A 22,027-nucleotide genomic window follows, 5' to 3' on the forward strand; every position below is an offset into this window, starting at 1 on the left:
TTCATCCAGGTTCTCTGCAACTTTAGAAGTACCGCATTAAGAGCCTCTCTGGAGAGAGAGTAGTACTCCCGATACAGGTCTGTACCTGATGGTACATTTCAAAGAGCACCCTTCCCATGCCCATCCCCCCACCCTATCCCCGCAAGCCAATAACCTCACCTAACTAGTGGGCACTAAAGCGCAATTTACCATGACCGATCCCCCTAACCTGCATATCTTTGGACTGTGGTTGGAAACCGAAGCACCCAGAGAAAACCCACGCAGACACCGGGAGAATGTGCAGACTGCACACAAACAGTCACCTGAGGCTGGAATTGAACCTGGGACCCTGGCGCTATGAGGCAGCATTGCTAACCACTGTGCCACCATGCTGCTCCACCTATAGTCTCATGAAAATGGCAGACCATCCCCTAGAGAACCCTGGTTTTGCTGTTTAAAGTGGTTTATTGCCTAAATGTCCGGTGGTAGAATGCCATTCAAGGTGGTACCAGCCACATCACTGACCCCATTGTGAGGTTGTTCCTCTTCAGCTTTAAGCACAAAGACAGGTCCTGGACAATTATTTGCAAAACTACAGCTTACCACAGGTAGGATGTGAAGGTAAGACCTGAATATGCTCCAGCTGGAATGGAAATCAAACCCAATTATGTTGATGTTAATGTGATCCATATACTGTCCAGGTCACTAGCCATCATGAGACTGTTAATATCCTGTTAATCTGAGCCCCAAGGATTCAACCGGCTCTTAAAACCCCTCCCACAAGCCACTTCATGGGAAAACAAAAATTCTCAGTTGAGAAACTGTTATTCCATATTATCACAAACATTAAAGTCAATATAATGCTGCGACATATTAATCAGGGCATCAGTCTTAATTGAGTCAAGTTTGGCAGATTAGGAGATGAACACTTACCTGTCCCAACCTGGATGTATAGATATTCCATTCCTTCACCATCAGTATGCCAGGATGCTGGAGCTGCCTACCTAGTAATGTTCTGGGAGCACCGTCACTACATGGACAACAATAATTCAAGAAGATGGCTTATCAGAACCTTCTTCAGGTCCACCAGCCACGAGTAATTGTTATGACACGGCAGGTGGCACATGCCTTGCCAACTAAATCCCAAAGGGAAACGTGGCAAGATATCACAACAGTTTTCAATTTCTATTTTATTTCCAGAAGATATGCGTGCTGAAATCTGGAGTCAAGAATTCTTTTACGTTTTCCAGATTTAAATAAAGTGAATTAAAACATTTATCAGCAAAAGAGAAAACTTAAACATACAAGATTGCATTTACACAGTTAAAATTAGTCTTAGAAACATTTCTCCAAAATATTTTTACTTGATTAGATTCACAAACAATCGGAACAGTCCCTATGAATAATAAATCTATAAAATACTGCAAGAAAGTTTTTCACAATGCACCCACTGTTGCTTTAGGGAGGATACCTCAGAGGGCTTCTCTCTCACAGAAACGCCCTGCTGTAGAGGACTTGAACACCGAACAAAACACATCTTCAGAAAACAACAGAGAACATTATTCCGGATGGCTGAAAACTGCTCACGTTGTTTCTTTACACAGTTCTGTCCCAGCATAGCACACTGCAAGAGTTTGTCTGGCCATTCCCCGTAACAGAGCTTCCAACCCCTCTTTATATATGTTAGTTGCACTTTCATCTTTAAAACCAATATTTGCAACATCTCTTTGAACATAACTACCTCCAAAATATAAAGACCTTTCACGTTCTCTATCGCCCCCACTCTTGGGTCAAATAAAACTTAATAGCCTTTTCCCAAGTTTAATTATGACCTTTCCTTAAGTTATAAAACCTTAAGGGGTAGCATGCGACACAGTGGTTAGCACTGGAACTGCGGCGCTGCGGGTTAGAACCCAGGCCCTGGGTCAAAGTCCATGTGGAGTTTGCACATTCTCCCCGTGTTTGCGTGGGTTTCACCCCCACAACCCAAAGATGTGCAGGTTAGGTGGATTAGCCATGCTAAATTGCCCTTTAAGTGGAAAAAAATAATAATTGGGTACTCTAAATTTATTTTTACAAAGGTATAAAACCTTTTAGTTGCCTTTCAAAATTAACAATGAAACATCCAAATCTGTGCTTATCTCCTGATCCAAATCTCTACCCATCTTGTGCTTACTTGCAGTACATCTCATGTCGGTTATTGCCACTTCAAAATGCTTGCTTTTACAACTAGTCCCTTTGTTTTTTTAAAGTTTCCGGTCCAACTGTCTTCAGTTTAATGAAATTAGCCACACACGGACACATACACACACAGCCCCTACCATCCTACTTCTCAGACTATCACAGAATTATTCAATATGTTCTTCTGCACACAATAACCCACAGTCACCCATACCCGGAGGAATGGAAAATAATATAAAGTATCCATTGCATTGCTTTACTTTTAGTTTTTCTGCGTTTTGAAAAGAAAACTAAACTGAATGCATTTCCTTTTCAGTTATATTGCCATTTTAACAGTTTGGAAACAAACGTCCCTTTATACTGAAGTCAGGTGCAATTAGTTACAAGCTGCTGTTCACAGTCAGTTGTTTTAAATTAAATTTATCTTATGAGGGAAATTTAAAACCAGAATCTGGAAATTCTCCCACCTCATGGACGGCTGCCTTGGGAAAGGCAGTGGCACTTCACGGATATAAACAGGGAAGAAGGTCATCTCTACTCCCACAACTCTTTGGGAAATCCAATTACTTTCAGGGTATTTCTGTCATCATTGTCACCATAGCAACAGGAATGATAGATCGGCTCAATCACCCACTTTATTGAATATATGTAAGCTCCAGAATATTAATAAGGGCAGAGAATGACTCCAATGTCAATCAGGAGGAAGAAATTAGATGGGAGAAGAAACTAGCTAGAAATGTGGAAACAGATTGGAAGAGTTTCAAGAAAAAGAGCAGGTGAAGTGAGTGTTGCTCGTCCAGAGAGGACATAGATGAAATTAACAAATATTTTGCTTCTGCCTTCACGGTAGAGGATACAAATATATTCCAGTAATAGCTGTAACTCAGGGGCGTAAGGGACGAGGAAGAAACCTGGTGAGTAAGGAGAGTATGGCTGAAACTGAGAACTGCTGCAGAATTCAAAATTGCAGAGGGATCTGGGTGTTTTAGTGCACGAGTCACACAAATTTAGTATTCAGATACGGCAAGTAATCAAGAAGGTGAATGAATGCTGTTCCTTATTACAAGAGGAGTTGAACATAAAAGGAAGGATGTTGGGCGAGATTTGTACGATGGAACCGGGAGGCGGTGACCGTATTACGGAGGTTCTGCATGCTCCGCCCCCACCAAAACGGCATCATCGCGGCACGCACCGCATGCCGTTGGGACGGCATCAGGATGTCACCTGAAGGCTCTCTCTAGGGGAGGCTTCGGCGAGAGTTGTGGGAGGGGGAGGGGGGGACTGGTGGGGATGGCCAGGGGGTGGCGCGGGGTTGTCCAGGGAAGCACCATCGGTCAGGTCGGGTCCGTGCACGGCCAGCGGCATGTTGTACGGCGCGACCACTACAGGTTGTCGCCCTGCGCATGCGCGGCCACGGACATGGTTCCTCCGCACTTAGCCTCAGAATGAGGAAATCTGGCCTGTTATGTTTCAGTGATTGCCAAGGCATTGGCGAGACCACATCTCGAATGTTGTGTGCAGATTTGATCTCTTCATTTGAGGAAGTATGTAAATGGGTTGGTAGCAGTTCAGTGGAGGTTTACTAGATTGGTACAGAATGAAGGAGTTGTCTTAGAACATAGAACATACAGTGCAGAAGGAGGCTATTCGGCCCATCGAGTTTGCACGAGTCTGCACCGACCCCTTAAGCCCTCACTTCCACCCTATCCCTGTAACCCAATAACCCCTCCTAACCTTTTTGGACACTAAGGGCAATTTAGGATGGCCAATCCACCTAACCCGCAGGTCTTTGGACTGTGGGAGGAAACCCAAGCACCCGGAGGAAACCCACGCACACACGGGGAGAAAGTGAAGACTCCGCACAGACAGCGACCCAGCGGGGGATCGAACCTGGGACCCTGGAGCTGTGAAGCCACAGTGCAAGCCACTTGTGCTACCATGCTGCCCTTTCTTATGAGGAAAGGTTGGACAGGCTGTTTCTAATGGAGTTTAGACGTGTGAGGTTTGACTTGATTGAAGTATATAAGATCCTTGACAAGGTGAAAGCGGAAAGGATGTTTCCTCTTGTGGGTCAGTCCAGAACTAAGGGGCACTGTTTCAAAATTCGCGGCCGCCCTTTTCTGATTGAGATGATGAGAATTTATTTCTCTCAGAGATATGTGCAACTTTGAAGCTCTCTGCCTCAGTCACTCAGCCGCTGTGACAGACCCCTCTGTAACTGGCTCAGGTAAGTCAGCACCAGGCCAATGCTCTCGACGCCCGCAGCCATGGTCTGTTGTGACTAGGCCACATTGTGGTGAGCCGCATCCGTGTCCATGTGGCCCTGGTGCATGGCTTCCTGTGGCATGGCCGCTGTGTCCTGTGCCTCAGCCATTGCCCGCACAGTGTGCCCCAGGCCTTGGACATTCTGACCCATGGCCGATACCTTCGCCCCCCCCCCCCCCCCCCCCCCCCCCCCGGCCTCCACTGCGGCCGTCACCCATGCAGGGAGTTTAAATTCCCGACCTCTGAGCTTATCCTCCAGGGAAGTTGGAATTTCCGTAACAGCAGAAAAGCATTGCTAAAATAAGCTTGATGTGTTGCTGTGGTCCATCCTATAGATTGCATATGTGGCAGCCATGATTGCACCAGCACAGAACTACTTGACTTGATTGTAAATATTTGTTTCACTTGGAAAGGATTTGATCTCGAGGACAGCTTCTCTCTGGTGAGCTGAAAAACCTCAGAAACTCATTATACAGCGAACAAGGAGAGAAGCATCTTATTTTGCAAAATGCTTCAGCATAATGGGTGATTCATTAAGAATTGAGACAATTTCTTCTTCAGTCACTGAAATGAAAAGGACACAGAATAAATCATGAATATGAGAGTGGAATAATTTGATTCAAACCAACATTCAGAGCAAAATGCTATTGTTTTAGTTACTTCCGTTTAGTTTGCATCTCACTACAAGACGTTTACGCTCAAGTGAATTCCACTAAGGAATTTATTGTTCAAGTCTCTCCTCCTGTGATGTCAAATGAGAATTATCCACTAAATTAGTTAGTACTGGATAAACTGAACAAGGGATAAAAATCAGGGCCAATGTTGTTCATATCTGTTTTCCACTGCTTTAATTAAGCTTTGCTCATCAAGTACTTTTCAAACCATAATTAACAAGTGGTGCAATCTTCCAACATTATCATGCAATTAATAAAAGGTAGCACTACTTTAAGGTGAAATAAGCAGCAGCAAAGAACAAAGAACAAAGAAAATTACAGCACAGGAACAGGCCCTTCGGCCCTCCCAGCCTGCGCCGATCCAGATCCTTTATCTAAACCTGTCTCCTATTTTCCAAGGTCTACTTCCCTCTGTTCCCGCCCGTTCATATACCTGTCTAGATGCCTCTTAAATGATGCTATCATGCCCGCCTCTACCACCTCCGCTGGTAAAGCGTTCCAGGCACCCACCACCCTCTGGGTAAAAAACTTTCCACGCACATCTCCCTTAAACTTTCCCCCTCTCACCTTGAAATCTTGACCCCTTGCAACTGACACCCCCACTCTTGGGAAAAGCTTGTTGCTATCCACCCTGTCCATACCTCTCATAATTTTGTAGGCCTCAATCAGGTCGCCCTCAACCTTCATCTTTCCAACAAAAACAATCCTAATCTACTCAACCTTTCTTCATAGCTAGCACTCTCCATACCAGGCAACATCCTGGTGAATCTCCTCTGCACCCTCTCCAAAGCATCCACATCCTTCTGGTAATGTGGCGACCAGAACTGCATGCAGTATTCCAAATGTGGCCGAACCAAAGTCCTATACAACTGTAACATGACCTGCCAACTCTTGTACTCAATACCCCGTCTGATGAAGGCAAGCATGCTGTATGCCTTCTTGACCACTCTATCAACCTGCGTTGCCACCTTCAGGGTACAATGGACCTGAACTCCCAGATCTCTCTGTACATCAATTTTCCCCAAGACCCTTCCATTGACCATTGATCTTGAATTTGATCTTCCAAAATGCATCACCTCGCATTTGCCTGGATTGAACTCCATCTGCCATTTCAATGCCCAACTCTCCAATCTATCTATATTTTGTTGTATTCTCTGACAGTCCTCCTCGCTATCTGCAACTCCACCAATCTTAGTATCATCTGCAAACTTGCTAATCAGACCACCTATACCTTCCTCCAGGTCATTTATGTAGATCACAAACAGCAGTGGTCCGAGCACAGATCCCTGTGGAACACCACTAGTCACCCTTCTCCATTTTGAGACACTCCCTTCCACCACTACTCTCTGTCTCCTGTTGCCCAGCCAGTTCTTTATCCATCTAGCTAGTACACCCTGAACCCCATACGACTTCACTTTTTCCATCAACCTGCCATGGGAAACCTTTTCAAACGCCTTTTTGAACTCCTAAAGTTGTTAATTCCTATTTGGCTCAAGCGTGAAAAGGGATCTGTGGCCAAACCATGGCTTACAAGGGAAATTAGAAATAGTATTAGTTTAACATTCAGCAAAGGCAGACAAAGGGATTGATTGAGAAGAGGAAAATAGAATATGAAAGTACGCTGGTGGGGAACATAAAAATGACTGTAAAGGTTTATATAGATATATCAAAACATAGAAACATACAAGATAGGGGCAGGAAGAGGCCATTCGGCCCTTCAAGCCTGCTCTGCCATTCGTCATGATCATGGCTGATCGTCCAACTCAATAGACTAATCCTGCTTTCCCCTCGTAACCCTTGACCCCATTCACCACAAGTGCCATATCTAGCTGCCTCGTGAATGTATTCAATGTCTTAGCCTCAACTACTTCCTGTGGTAATGAATTCCACAGGATCAACACTCTTCAGGTGAAGAAATGTCTCCTCATCTCTCTCCTGAGTGGTCTACCCCGAATCCTCAGACTGTGACCCCTGGTTCCGGACACACCCGCCATCGGGAACATCCTCCCTGAATTCACCCTATCTAGTCCTGTTAGAAATGTATAAGTCTCTATGGGATCCTCCTTCATTCGTCCGATCTCCAGCGAAAACAATCCTAACCTAGTCAATCTCTCCTCATACATCATTCCCATCATCCCCGGAATCAGTCCGGTAAACCTTCGCTGCACACCCTCAGAAAAGGAGATCAAAACTGCACACACGAAAAAGATTGATTAAAAACGAATGTAGGCCCCTTGCAGTCAGAAATGGGGGAATTCATAATGGAGAACAGAAAAATGATGGAGGTGCTAAATTCATACTTGAATAGTGTTCCTGAGTGTTCTGAGAAACACAGGCGGGATTTTCCCCTAACCGGCGGGGCGGGACTCACTGGGGCTGGGGAGTGGCGTGAACCACTCCAGCTTCGGACCGTCCCGAAGGTGCAAAATCCTCCGCACCTTCAGGGGCTAGGTCGGCGCCGGAGGGGTTGGCGCCATGCCAACCGGCACCAAAGGGGCTCCGCCGGCTGGCGCGAGTTGGCGCACGTGCAGGAGCGGCAGCATCTGCTGGCGTGATCCCAGCGCATGTGCATGGGGATTCCGTCTCCGCGCCGGCCATGGCGGAGGTTGACAGTGGCAGGCACGGAGGGAAAGAGTGCCTCCACGGCACAGGCCCGCCCGCGGATCGTTGGGTCCCTATCACAGGCCATGCCACCGTGGGGACACCCTCCGGGGCCAGATCCCCCCGCGCCTGCCCGAGGACTCCACAGGCCGCCCGCAGAGCCAGGTCCCGCCGGAGCGTACCTGGTTTGATTTACGCCGGCGGGACAGGCCGAAAACGGGCAGCCACTCAGCTCAGCGCGGGACGGAGAATTGCCGGGGCCGTCGACCGGCGCGATTCTCGCCCCCACCAAAACTCCGGCCCCCAAGAATTTGGCACTCGCCGTCGGGGCAGCAGGGTGGGATTCACGCCGCCACCCCGCAGGCCCACAAGCTTTAGTGAGGAGTTGAAGGAAATTAGATTTAGTAGAAAAATGGTTTTGCGGAATGTCATGTGAGAGTACCTTTAAGAAATTAGGCTGATCCTGTTACTGAAGTGATGTCAGAGGGTGGGGGGAGCTGAGCTCACTTCTGCTTTTTTGAGTTTCAGTTTGAGAATGCAGCTGGGAGTGTCTGTGTGTTTTTCTGTGAGCTGCAGGAAGAAACACAGAGCTGGTCTGTTGATTTCTGCAATCCAAAGACTATAAATATATTGAATGTAACCTAATGTTCTATTTTGGAAGGTTTGAAGTCTTTTGGATGTTTAAAAGAACAGTTTGAAGGATTATTTAGTGTTGTAGTCTTTTGGGGTTACCTTTGAAGTAATGGGTGTTAAGATATTCAATGTTTGTTTTTAAAAGGTTAACTTGAGTTCATAGAATAAACCTTGTTTTGTTTTAAAAACCACTTGTCCATTTCTGCTGTTTCACACCTGGAGAGTATGCCATGTGCTTCCCACACCACAATCTATTAAACGTTGTGGGTCGGTTGAACACCATGAAACACTTTAGGGTTCTGTAAACCCGGACCCATAACAGGAAATTAATGGGTTTGAAGTCAAAGAAATCTCCAGGGCCTGATAATCTTAATCCCAGAGTATTTATGGAAATATCCCTAGAAATGCTAGATCTATTGGTGGTCATTTTCCAAAATTCTGGAACCTCTGGAATGGTTCCTACAGATTGGAGGGAAGCTAATATAACCCCACAAATTAAAAAGGAGGTACAGCGAATACAGGGAACTATAGATCAGTGAGCCCGACACCAGGAGTAGGGAAGTTCCTAGAGTTCATTATTAAGGATTGCATATCACAGCTTTTGGAAAGCAGTGGTATAATCAGACAAAGTCAGCATGAATTTAAAAAGGGAAAACACGCTTGACAAACCTACTGGGATTCTTTGAAAATGTGACTGGTAGAGTTGAGCAGGGAGAAATGGTGGATGTGGTTTATTTAGACTTCGATAAGGCTTTCGACAAGGGCTCACATTGCAGATTAATATGTAAAGTTAAAGCGCATGGCATTGTGGTTAGTGTCTTGAGATGGATAGCAGACAGGATGCAAAATGTTGCAATAAATGGGTCCTTTTCCGATTGGCAGACAGTGCCTTGTGGGGTACCACAGGGACCAGTGAGGAGGTTGCAGTGATGCTTCAAGAGGATTTGGATAAGCTGAGTGAATGAGCAGAAGCAGCATGATGTGGATGAATGTGAAGTTATCCACTTTGGTCACAAAAATAAGAATGGAGATTATTATGTGAATGGTGCAAATTGAGTGAGGTGGATACTCAGCGAAACCTCGCCGTCCTTGTGCATCAGTCACTCGAAGTGAGCGTGCAGGTAGAGCAGGCAGCAAATAATGTAAGTGGTATGTTGGCCTTCATAGCGAGAGGATTTGAGTAAAGGATTGGGGATGTTTTACTGAAATTGTACAGGACATTGGTGAGGCCACACCTGGAGTATTGTGAGTTTTGGTGTCCTTATCTGAGGAAGGATGTTCTTGCTATGGAGGGAGTGCAGAGAAGGTTTACCAGGCTGGTTCCTGGAATGGCGGGATTGTCATATGAGGAGAGACTAAATCAGTTCGGAGTGAGAGCAGATCTCATAGAAATTGATAAAATTTTAACAAGGTTAGAAGGGGTAGATTCATAAAGAATGTTCCCGATGGTGAGGGAGTCCATGATGAGGGATTAGTTTGCGTATAAGGGGTAAACCTTTTAGGACTGAGGTGAGGAGAAATTTCTTCACCCAGAGAGTGGTGAATCCGTGGAATTCACTGCCACAAAATGTACTTGAGGCCAAAACATTGTGTAATTTCAAGAAGGAATTAGATATAGCTCTCGGGGGTAAAGAGGTCAAAGGATGTGGGGGGGAAGGCAGCAGCAGGGTATTGAACTTGATGAGCAGCCATGATCATAATGAATGGTGGAGCAGGCTCGGAGGGCCCAATGGGCTTCTTCTGCTCCTATTTTCTGTGTCTGTTTCTAATCACATCAAGCATCATCGGGTGGAGCATGTGGAGGCCACACAGGAGCAGTGGAAAGAGAGCGCAGAATACAAAGCGTCCCACCCACCCTATCAAACATCACCTGCCAAACATGTGGCAGAGTCTGCAGATCCAGGATTGGACTATTCAGCCACCGCAGAACCCACCACCCCCCCGGAGTGGAAACAAGTCACCCTCGACCCTGAGGGACTGCCCAAAAAGAAGATAACTTGTTTTCAGGGGAGACTGTTTTCTGTAGCTGGCTGTGGCTGTGATTGTATCGGAGTCCCTTTCTGCAGTTATTGTGCGATACATATATCATTCTTTCCCTTTGATGTTACCCACCCTGTGGACCTGGCTTTCAGCATACAAGTGCCAATTTCCTTATCACTCCACTTTGAAGTTACTTCTTCGTAACCCCATTGTTTTCCCTTCGACACATAGGTAAACATTTGCTTTTCTCACTGGTTGATATGCTAATCCACTGCTGCCCTTATCAGTTCCCCTTTTATTTTATTTTATCCCAATTTCATTTTTTAATCTGAAGTTTCCACAATTCCAACATATGTGCCAGCTTTCAGATGAGATGTAAAATCGAGGCCCTATTCGCTGGATCAAGTGTCTCCGGGCTTAAGGGGATAGTCCCTGGCATCCTGACCATTTTTTTTTTAAAATTTTTTTTGAGTCATCGGTTAGCTGAGGTCTGTATAAAAGACAGACAGAGAGCGCACACAGTAAGCGAGCACTTTTCCAGGAGACACATCCGGAGTGAGACTCATACAGAGTGAGAGATTTAAACTTGGTAATTTGGTGCAGTGAGGTAATTCGGTGCAGAGTGTGAGGGGGTGCTTTTTAACCCTGGTAAGTGACTGGTAAGTAGTCTCTCTTTTTCTTTTCATTGTCTAATTTATTTATTTTTATTTTGAAATTGTAGTTGTTTAAGTTTACCAAGGGTTTAAGACATGGCAGGAGATCCCAGACCCGTGTCATGCTCCTCGTGTGCGATGTGGGAGCTCAGGGACACGTCCACTGTCCCTGGCTCCTTCACGTGCAAGAAGTGTGTTCAGTTGCAGCTCTTGTTAGACCGCTTGACGGCTCTGGAGCTGCGGATGGACTCACTTTGGAGCATCCGCGATGCTGAGGAGGTCGTGGATAGCACGTTTAGCGAGTTGGTCACACCGCAGGTGAAGGTTACTGAGGGAGATAGAAAATGGGTGACCAAAAGAAAGAGCAAGAGTAGGAAGGCAGTGCAGGTGTCCCCTGCGGTCATCTCCCTGCAAAACAGATATACCGCTTTGGATACTGTTGAGGGAGATGGCTTACCAGGGGAAGGCAGCAGCAGCCAGGTTCATGGCACCGTGGCTGGCTCTGCTGCACAGCAGGGCAGGAAGAAAAATGGCAGGGCTATAGTGATAGGGGACTCGATCGTAAGGGGAATAGACAGGCGGTTCTGTGGACGCAATCGAGACTCCAGGATGGTATGTTGCCTCCCTGGTGCAAGGGTCAAGGATGTCTCGGAGCGGCTGCAGGACATTCTGGGGGGGGGAGGGTGAACAGCCAGCTGTCGTGGTGCACATAGGCACCAACGATATAGGTAAAAAACGGGATGAGGTCCTACAAGCGGAATTCAGGGAGTTAGGAGTTAAACTAAAAAGTAGGACCTCAAAGGTAGTAATCTCAGGATTGCTACCAGTGCCACAAGCTAGTCAGAGTAGGAATGTCAGGATAGATAGGATGAATGCGTGGCTCGAGAGATGGTGCAAGAGGGAGGGATTCAAATTCCTGGGGCATTGGGACCGGTTCTGGGGGAGGTGGGACCAGTACAAACCGGACGGTCTGCACTTGGGCAGGACTGGAACCAATGTCCTAGGGGGGGTGTTTGCTAGAGCTGTTGGGGAGGGTTTAAACTAATGTGGCAGGGGGATGGGAACCAATGCTGGAAGTTGGAAGGTAGTAAAACAGGGACAGAAACAAAAGGAAGTAAGGGGAAAAGTGCAAGGCAGAGAAGACATAGTCAGAAATCCATAAGGGCGACAGTACAAGGTACAGTGACTGAGGGGAACACAGTGAATAGGCCCAGTAATAACAAAAGGAATAAAACTGGAGATGTTAAGATTCAAAACAGAGGTAAAAAAACCAACATAAGTGTACTTTACCTGAATGCTCGTAGTATTCGGAATAAAGTAAATGAGTTGGTGGCACAAATCATCGTAAATGACTATGATTTAGTGGCCATCACTGAAACATGGTTAAAGGATGGTCACGACTGGGAGTTAAATATCCGAGGGTATCAAACTATTCGGAAGGACAGAGTGGATGGTAAGGGAGGTGGTGTTGCTCTGTTATTTAAGGATGACATCCGGGCAATAGTCAGGGATGACATCGGTGCTATGGAGGATAAGGTTGAATCCATTTGGGTGGAAATCAGGAATAGTAAGGCGAAAAAGTCACTGATAGGAGTAATCTATCGGCCACCAAATAGTAACGATATGGTGGGGCAGGCAATAAACAAAGAAATAACTGATGCATGTAGAAATGGTACAGCAGTTATCATGGGGGATTTTAATCTACATGTCGATTGGTTTAACCAGGTCGGTCAAGGCAACCGTGAGGAGGAGTTTATAGAATGTATCCGCGATAGTTTCCTAGAACAGTATGTAATGGAACCTGCGAGGGAACAAGCGGTCCTAGATCTTGTCCTGTGTAATGAGACAGGATTGATTCATGATCTCATAGTTAGGGATCCTCTCGGAAGGAGCGATCACAATATGGTGGAATTTAAAATACAGATGGAGGGTGAGAAAGTAAAATCAAATACTAGTGTTTTGTGTTTAAACAAAGGAGATTACAAGGGGATGAGAGAAGAACTAGCTAAGGTAGACTGGGAGCTAAGACTTTATGGTGGAACAGTTGAGGAAGAGTGGAGAACCTTCCAAGCGATTTTTCACAGTGCTCAGCAAAGGTTTATACCAACAAAAAGGAAGGACGGAAGAAAGAGGGAAAATCGACCGTGGATATCTAAGGAAATAAGGGAGAGTATCAAATTGAAGGAAAAAGCATATAAAGTGGCAAAGAGTGCTGGGAGATTAGAGGACTGGGAAATCTTTAGGGGGCAACAGAAAGCTACTAAAAAAGCTATAAAGAAGAGTAAGATAGAGTATGAGAGTAAACTTGCTCAGAATATAAAAACAGACAGTAAAAGTTTTTACAAATATATAAGACAAAAAAGAGTGGCTAAGGTAAATATTGGTCCTTTAGAGGATGAGAAGGGAGTTTTAATAATGGGAAATGAGGAAATGGCTGAGGAACTGAACAGGTTTTTTGGGTCGGTCTTCACAGTGGAAGACACAAATAACATGCCAGCGACTGATAGAAATGAGGCTATGACAGGTGAGGACCTTGAGAGGATTGTTATCACTAAGGAGGGAGTGATGGGCAAGCTAATGGGGCTAAAGGTAGACAAGTCTCCTGGCCCTGATGGAATGCATCCCAGAGTGCTAAAAGAGATGGCTAGGGAAATTGCAGATGCACTAGTGATAATTTACCGAAATTCACTAGACTCTGGGGTGGTCCCGGTGGATTGGAAATTAGCAAACGTGACGCCACTGTTTAAAAAAGGAGGTAGGCAGAAAGCAGGAAATTATAGGCCAGTGAGCTTAACTTCAGTAGTAGGGAAGATGCTGGAATCTATCATCAAGGAAGAAATTGCGAGGCATCTGGATAGAAATTGTCCCATTGGGCAGACGCAGCATGGGTTCGTTAAAGGCAGGTCATGCCTAACTAAATTAGTGGAATTTTTTGAGGACATTACCAGTGCAGTAGATAACGGGGAGCCGATGGATGTGGTATATCTGGATTTCCAGAAAGCCTTTGACAAGGTGCCACACAAAAGGTTGCTGCATAAGATAAAGATGCATGGCATTAAGGGTAAAGTAGTAGCATGGATAGAGGATTGGTTAAATAATAGAAAGCAAAGAGTTGGGATAAATGGGTGTTTCTCTGGTTGGCAATCAGTAGCTAGTGGTGTCCCTCAGGGATCCGTGTTGGGCCCACAATTGTTCACAATTTACATTGATGATTTGGAGTTGGGGACCAAGGGCAATGTGTCCAAGTTTGCAGATGTCACTAAGATGAGTGGTAAAGCGAAAAGTGCAGAAGATACTGGAAGTCTGCAGAGGGATTTGGATAGGTTAAGTGAATGGGCTCGGGTCTGGCAGATGGAATACAATGTTGACAAATGTGAGGTTATCCATTTTGGTAGGAATAACAGCAAACGGGATTATTATTTAAACGATAAAATATTAAAGCATGCCGCTGTTCAGAGAGACTTGGGTGTGCTAGTGCATGAGTCACAGAAGGTTGGTTTACAAGTGCAACAGGTGATTAAGAAGGCAAATGGAATTTTGTCCTTCATTGCTAGAGGGATGGAGTTTAAGACTAGGGAGGTTATGTTGCAATTGTATAAGGTGTTAGTGCGGCCACACCTGGAGTATTGTGTTCAGTTTTGGTCTCCTTACTTGAGAAAGGACGTACTGGCACTGGAGGGTGTGCAGAGGAGATTCACTAGGTTAATCCCAGAGCTGAAGGGGTTGGATTATGAGGAGAGGTTGAGTAGACTGGGACTGTACTCGTTGGAATTTAGAAGGATGAGGGGGGATCTTATAGAAACATTTAAAATTATGAAGGGAATAGATAGGATAGATGCGGGCAGGTTGTTTCCACTGGCGGGTGAAAGCAGAACTAGGGGACATAGCCTCAAAATAAGGGGAAGTAGATTTAGGACTGAGTTTAGGAGGAACTTCTTCACCCAAAGGGTTGTGAATCTATGGAATTCCTTGCCCAGTGAAGCAGTTGAGGCTCCTTCATTACATGTTTTTAAGGTAAAGATAGATAGTTTTTTGAAGAATAAAGGGATTAAGGGTTATGGTGTTCGGGCCGGAAAGTGGAGCTGAGTCCACAAAAGATCAGCCATGATCTAATTGAATGGCGGAGCAGGCTCGAGGGGCCAGATGGCCTACTCCTGCTCCTAGTTCTTATGTTCTTATGTTCTTATGTTCTTATCATCAGTCTCCTGAACAACATCACTTAACGGGGCGGGATTCTTCAGAAACCGGCAGGGCGGGAAACTCCGGCGCGAGGGAGTGGCGTGATCCTCCACACCTTCAGGGGCCAGGGCCGGCTCAAGGCACCGGCAACTCGGGCAGTCGCCCGGGGCGCCATGTGCTAGGGGGCGCCAGACACTCGGGTCCCGTGCATGCGCAGTTGGGCAGGTGCCAACCAGCGCATGCGCGGTGGCCGCCCTCCCTCAGGGCGCCCCCCCTCGGTCCGCCCCCCTCCCCTCGGGTCCCCCCCTCGGTCCGCCCCGCCCCCCCCTCGGTCCGCCCCCCCTCAGGGTCCCCCTCTCCCGCCCGCCCCCCCTCGGCCCCGCCCCCCCCCAAGGGCGCCGAAGTTCAGCTTGCCCGGGGCGCCAGCAACCCTAGGGCCGGCGCTGTCAGGGGCTAGGCTGGCGCTGGATTGGTTTGCACCATGCCGGCTGGCGCGGAAGGGGCTTGGTGCCAATGCAACCGGTGGCGAAGGGCCTCCGCCAGCCGGCACAAGATGGCGCATGCGCAGGAGCGCCAGCGTGTGCTGGTGTCATCCCAGCGCATGCGCAGAGGGGGGTTCATCTCCACGCCGGCCATCGCGGACCAGTACACCAGCCGGCAAGGGGGAATATAGTGCCCCCCACGGCACAGGCCCACCTACGGATCGGTGGGCTCCAATCGCAGGCCAGGCCACCATGGGGGCACCCCCCAGGGCCAGATCCCCCTGCGCCCCCCTGAGGACCCCGGAGGCCGCCTGCAGAGCCAGGATCCGCCAGTAAGTACCTGTCGTAACATACGCCGGTGGGACCCGCCGAAAACGGGCAGCCACTCGGACCATCGCGGGCTGGAGAATCGCTGGGGGGGGGGGGGCGCTGCCAGCGGCCGCCAACCGGCGCGGCGCGATTCCCGCTCCCGCCAAATCCCCGCAGCCCGGGAATTCGGCAGCCGGCGGAGGCAGGATTCATGCCGCCCTCTGCCGATTCTCCGACCCGGCCCGGGGGGGGGGGGTCAGAGAATCCCGTCCCAGGTTTTGTAACAAAATTAGCTGTTTATCACTAAATTGTAAAAGCTTGCTGGGCGAAAATTGGCTGTTATGTTTACAGCTTTACAACAATGACTACACTTCAAAAGATTGTCTGTAAAGCACCTTGGGATGTACAAAATCAGGAGAGAGGCGGTATAAGTGTTTCCTTCCACATGGTCCCCTGGACCCACTTCCCAACATTCTGAGATTCTGCTGGATCTAAAAAAAAACACCAACAATTAGCTGAGATTTTCTCCAGAAGAGGCCAAACTATGAACCGGGGTTGTCACTGGTTGGTTGGTCGCAAAGGAACTTTGGAAAGCTGCACCATCTGGGCCGCTGTGTCCGGAGGGAGAGGGGCTTTGTCGAAGTGTGTCTTGCTTGCCTGTGACACTCGTACATGTGAAACCCAAAGGTTAAAGCCATGAGCGGGTAGAAATCCTGACCTACCCTGTGTGAGTACGGAACAGCACACTGTGGAAATGTGCAGCTGTGTGGGCCATGTTTGTACACTCAGTGATATGGGTGGAAATCCTGACCTACCCTGTGTAAGTACGGAACAGCACACTGTGGAAATGTGCAGCTGTGTGGACTATGTTTGTACGCTTGGAGGCTTGTGCCCCTGTGGGGCACAGCCTTGTTAGGTTGACTCTTTAAAGTGAAATGTGCCTTTCTCCATGAGGCACTGTTTGCCTATTAATCCATATTTAATTCATGCTAGGTAAAAGGGAAATCTTCTTGGTGAGTCTTCCTCTGGGTTTTTGGGGGTAAATCTGGTTACTGTAGATACAGCAATGAGCCAAACCCTATGCAGTGACACACCTCAGTGGAAGCACAAATAGGAAAAACAGTGCTGGAGCATGGGATTCTGCAATTTGTAGTTATTATACCACAGCTGAAGCCTCTCTCTGATCAATTTTGTGAATGGGTTCAATATGAACTCTGTCAGATGGAAGCCATCATTTTTTTTGGTAACTGTCAAAACTTTGCCTCGCTTTAAGCCCTTGCTTTGTGCTCTTGCTTTTTGATTTCCATTTGCTGTTCGTGCTTTTTTATGTTTGAATGACAAATTTTTTAGATGTTGATATTGTCACGTTTTCCTATTGAGTCCAACATAGACATTTTCCTCATGACTGTGTTCAGGGTTTATGCAGCAGGCGAGAGAATACTGTAATTAAGTGTTGTATCTTTTGCATCTTGCATCAATGCAGAGGGGACGCTAGAGTCATTTTGGCCCCTACCTACGTCTCATCGTCTGCCGTGCCGAGTTTGCACGGTGCACATACGCGTGAGGACTATGCGGAAGTCCTGATGAATGGACATGTGCGCTCAAACATTGCCACGTTTAAACTCCCAACACATTTTTTAACAGTGTTTACGTGGTGGTGCTGCGCTGAATCAGCTGAATGGATGTTAATTGGACAGTGCTAACTTGGCTTCCCCCCAGTGTTCAGTAAGTTTTTACTCTTCTTTATTTGCACTTTTTATCCCCCGTCCAGAATCATCGAGCAGAGGCCGGAGACATCAGAGACCATTTTTTCATTGGGTTGATGTTTATAATAGTGTTTATAAATATTTTTTAAATGGACATATAGTGAAATAGATATATATATTTTTTAACTTGGATTTGTCATGAAGTCTGTTATGAAGGGCGGCACGTTAACACAGTGTTTAGCACTGTTGCTTTACAGCTCTAGGGACCTGAGCTCAATTCCCGGCTTGTGTCGCTGTCTGTGCGGGGTCTGCATGTTCTCCCCGTGTCTGCGTGGGTTTCCTCCGGGTGCTCCGGTTTCCTCCCACAAGTCCTGAAAGACGTGTTGTTAGGTAATTTGGACATTCTGAATTCTCCCTCAGTGTTCCCGAACAGGCGCCGGAATGTGATGACTAGCGGCTTTTCACAGTAACTTCATTGCAGTGTAAATGTAAACCTACTTGGGACAATAACGATTATTATTAATTCCATTCAAGAAACGACAATGGATAGAATGGATTTGGAGTATAGAAATCTTCGGCAATCACTCGCTAATGAGTATGATTTTTAAAAATAAATTTTGATTACCCAATTATTTTTTCCAATTAAGGGGCAATTTAGTGTGGCTAATCCACCTACTCTGCACATTTTTGGGTTGTGGGGGCGAAACTCACGCAGACACGGGGAGAATGTGCAAACTCCACACGGACAGTGACCCTGAGCCGGGATCGAACCTGGGACCTCAGCGCCGTGAGGCAGCAATGCTAACCACTAGGCCAACGTGTTGCCCTGTTAATGAGTATGATTGTCCACCTCGGAAACTCCTTGCCACAGTGGGCACTTTTGTAACTGGTGAGCCCAATCCTCGAGTAGCACCTTTGACCACAAGTGTTTCTTGGACTCAAGATCGCTGGTATTCTTTCCTCAGGCTTCTTATCCGGACCTCCTCTTGCCACCGGGTGTCCTGGAATAACTGTGTCCCTTCAATCAAGGGTCTCCCAGGCATTGACGTCTATGTTGAATTTCTTGAGGTATCTTCAGGGTATCTTTGACGCACTTTCTTTGGCTTCCTCTAGTTCAGGAGCCTTCCTTGAGCCGGATGAAAATTATCTGACATCCTAAGCAGAGTTGGTTTTGATGATCATGGCCTCAGTGGTGATGCTCTTGGCTCCTTAAAGGACACTGATATTAGTACGCCTGTCCCCCAGCTGATGAGAAGCTAATGCCGGGAGTGCAGGAGGCGATAGAGGCCGGGGTTCTGGCCTTTTCGTCCCCAGTAGCCCGGCGGAGGATCTTGCTGCAATGGAAGGATGCGAAGCCCCCAAGCGTGGAGGCCTGGATCTCGGATATGGCGGGGTTCATTAAATTGGAGAGGGTGAAATTTGCCTGAGGGGATCAGTACAAGGGTTTTTCAGGCATTTCTCGTCAAATGTCAGTCCTGCCATCACAGGAATCAGTCTGGTAAACATCTTCTGCACTCCCTCTCGGGCAAGAACATCCATTCACAGATAAGGAGATCAAAGCCCCACACAGTATTCTAGGTAGGCCCTGTATAATTGCAGCAAGTCATCCCTACTCTTTTACTCAAATTCTCTCACTATGAAGGTCAACATTCCATTTACCGGGCAGCACCGCTGCCTCACGGCGCCGAAGATCCAGGTTCGATCCCGGTCCCGGGTCACTGTCCATGTGGAGTTTACACATTCTCCCTGTGTATGCGTGGGTCTGACCCCCACAACCCAAAAAGATGTGCAGGGTAGGTGAATTGGTCACACTAAATTGCCCCTTAAATAGAAAAAAAGAATTGGGTACTCTTAAATTTGAAAAAACATACCATTTGCCTTCTTTACTGCCTGCTGTGCCTGCATGCTTACCTTCGGCCGCTGGTGTACGAGGACATCTAGGTCCAATTGCACATTCTCCTCTCCTAATTATGGCCGTTCAGATAATTGTCTGCTTTCCCATTTCTGCTACCAAAGTTCATATCCTCACATTTATCCAACTTACACTGCATCTGCCATTCATTTGCCCACTCATTCGACTTATCCAAATCACACTGAAGGATCTCTGCATCCTCCTCACAGCTCACCCTCCCACCCAGTTTTGTGTCACCTGCAAATTTAGAGATATTACATTTAGTACCCACATCTAAATCATTAATATATCTGGTGAATAGTTGGGGTCCCAGCTCCGATCCCTGTGGTCCCAATAGTCACTGCCCACCATTTGGAAAAACATCCATTTATTCGTACTCTGTGTTTCCTGTCTGCCAACCAGTTTTATGTCCATCTCAATACATTATCCTAATCCCTTGTGTTTTAATTTTACATGCTAATCCCTTATGCGACATCTCCGCCTCATCAGCTCCACCAGTTATATCCTCAAAGAATTCCAGTCGATTTGTCGAGCATGATTTCCCTTTCAGAACTCCATGCTCACTCTGTCCGATCTTGCCACTGTTTCCCAAGTGCCTTGCTATTGAATCTTTGATAAAGGATTCTAGAATTTCCCCCCCGACCGACTTCACGCTGACTAGTCTATAATTCCCAGTTTTCTCTCGACTTTCCTTTTTAAATTGTGGGTTACAGTAGCTACCCTCCAATCTGTAGGAACTGTTCCAGAGTCTATATAATCCTGAAAGATGATGACCAATGCATCCACCATTTCTCGGGCAACTTCCTTAAGTACTCTGGGATGTAGATTATCAGACCCTGGGGATTTATCGGCCTTCAATCCCATCAATTTCCACAAGAATATTTCTGTACTAATACTGCTCTCCTTCAGCTCCGCGCTCTCGCTAAACCCTGTATTCCCCAACATTCCTGGTATGTCCTCCTTTGTGAAGACAGAACCAAAGTATATATTTAGTTGGGCAACCATTTATTTGTTCCCCATTATAAATTCCCCAGTTTCTTTTATTTTCAAAAATTTAAAGTACCCAATTCATTTGTCCAATTACGGGGCAAAAATTCCCCTGTTTCTGACTGTAAGGCACCTACATTTGGCTTCACCGATCTTTTTCTTTTATGATATAATATATACCTCATTTTCCCTGTATGTTCCCTTTATTTTTTATTATTTTGGCTTTTAGAATTTTTGTAATTGGACAAACATTAACCTGTGACTTTCAGCTGGACTTTACCTTTAATTTAAAGAAAAGGAATCCGGCTGCATGTGCTGACATCGGCAATGACTCATCTTGGTGGACTTGGCTGTCGACCAATGAGCTGTTTATTTTGCCGGGCTCTCAGCTGGTCATCTATGCTGATTGGTAGTGACTGTTTGAGAATGTTCCTTTTCTCGGTGAGAATGTTTCCAAATATGTTTTGGTTTGAATTCAGAGCTGAATGAAACTCTTTGGAGTTTTCTCTGTCCCTAAAAAGGGTAGTATTCTTTCAAACACCTCGTCTGGGGCTCATTCCAGGTAAATGCAGTGTGGTAGTCACCACTGTTGTATTATATTGTATATACTGCTCTGCATACAAGGGTATTACGGTAAGGCCCCTGTACTACAGGTATGGGGGTAGATCCCTGCCTGCTGGCTCCGCCCAGTAGGCGGAGTATAAATGTGTGTGTTCTCCGAACTGCAGCCATTTCGGCAGCAGCTGTAGGAGGCCACACATCTCTGTGTAATAAAGCCTCGATTACTCTCTACTCTCGTCGTAATTGATAGTGCATCAATTTATGACATAGAGAGTTTACAAAGATGGATCTCCGCATCAAGCCTGATCACCTGCAGCTGCATCCTCAAGCAAACAATGCCAAAAAGGACTTTGCACATTGGCTAGCCTGCTTTGAAGCATACATCGGATCTGCGACAGACCCAATCCCAGAAGCACTAGATTCTGTACACGCAGCTGAGCTCCAACGTCTTTCCCCTCGTCCGGGACGCGCCGACCTGTGCAGACGCCATGGCGCTACTGAAGGAGAACTACGGTCAGCAGATCAACAGGATCTACGCCAGGCACCTCCTGTCCACGCGGCACCAACTTCCTGGTGAGTCTGTGGAAGATTTCTGGCATGCCCTGCTTGCCCTGGTGAGAGACTGTGACTGCCAGGCCATTTCAGCCATGGAACATTCTAACCTGCTAATGAGAGACGCGTTCGTTATGGGCATAGGGTCGGCCTACATCCGCCAGCGCCTCTTAGAGGGGGCTACGCTTGACCTCCCGGCGACCAAGAATCTAGCGCTCTCGCTCACAGTCGCCTCACGCAACGTACAGGCGTATGCCCCAGACTGCAGGGCCCACCCATCGGGGCATCATGGACCCCGCCAGCAGCCACCCCATCATGGACCCCATCAGCGACCGCCCCCAGCCAACCCCACGCGTGCACTGCGTGGCAGCCA

The sequence above is a fragment of the Scyliorhinus canicula genome, chromosome 17 (assembly GCF_902713615.1).
Source record: "Scyliorhinus canicula chromosome 17, sScyCan1.1, whole genome shotgun sequence".
NCBI lineage: Eukaryota > Metazoa > Chordata > Chondrichthyes > Carcharhiniformes > Scyliorhinidae > Scyliorhinus > Scyliorhinus canicula.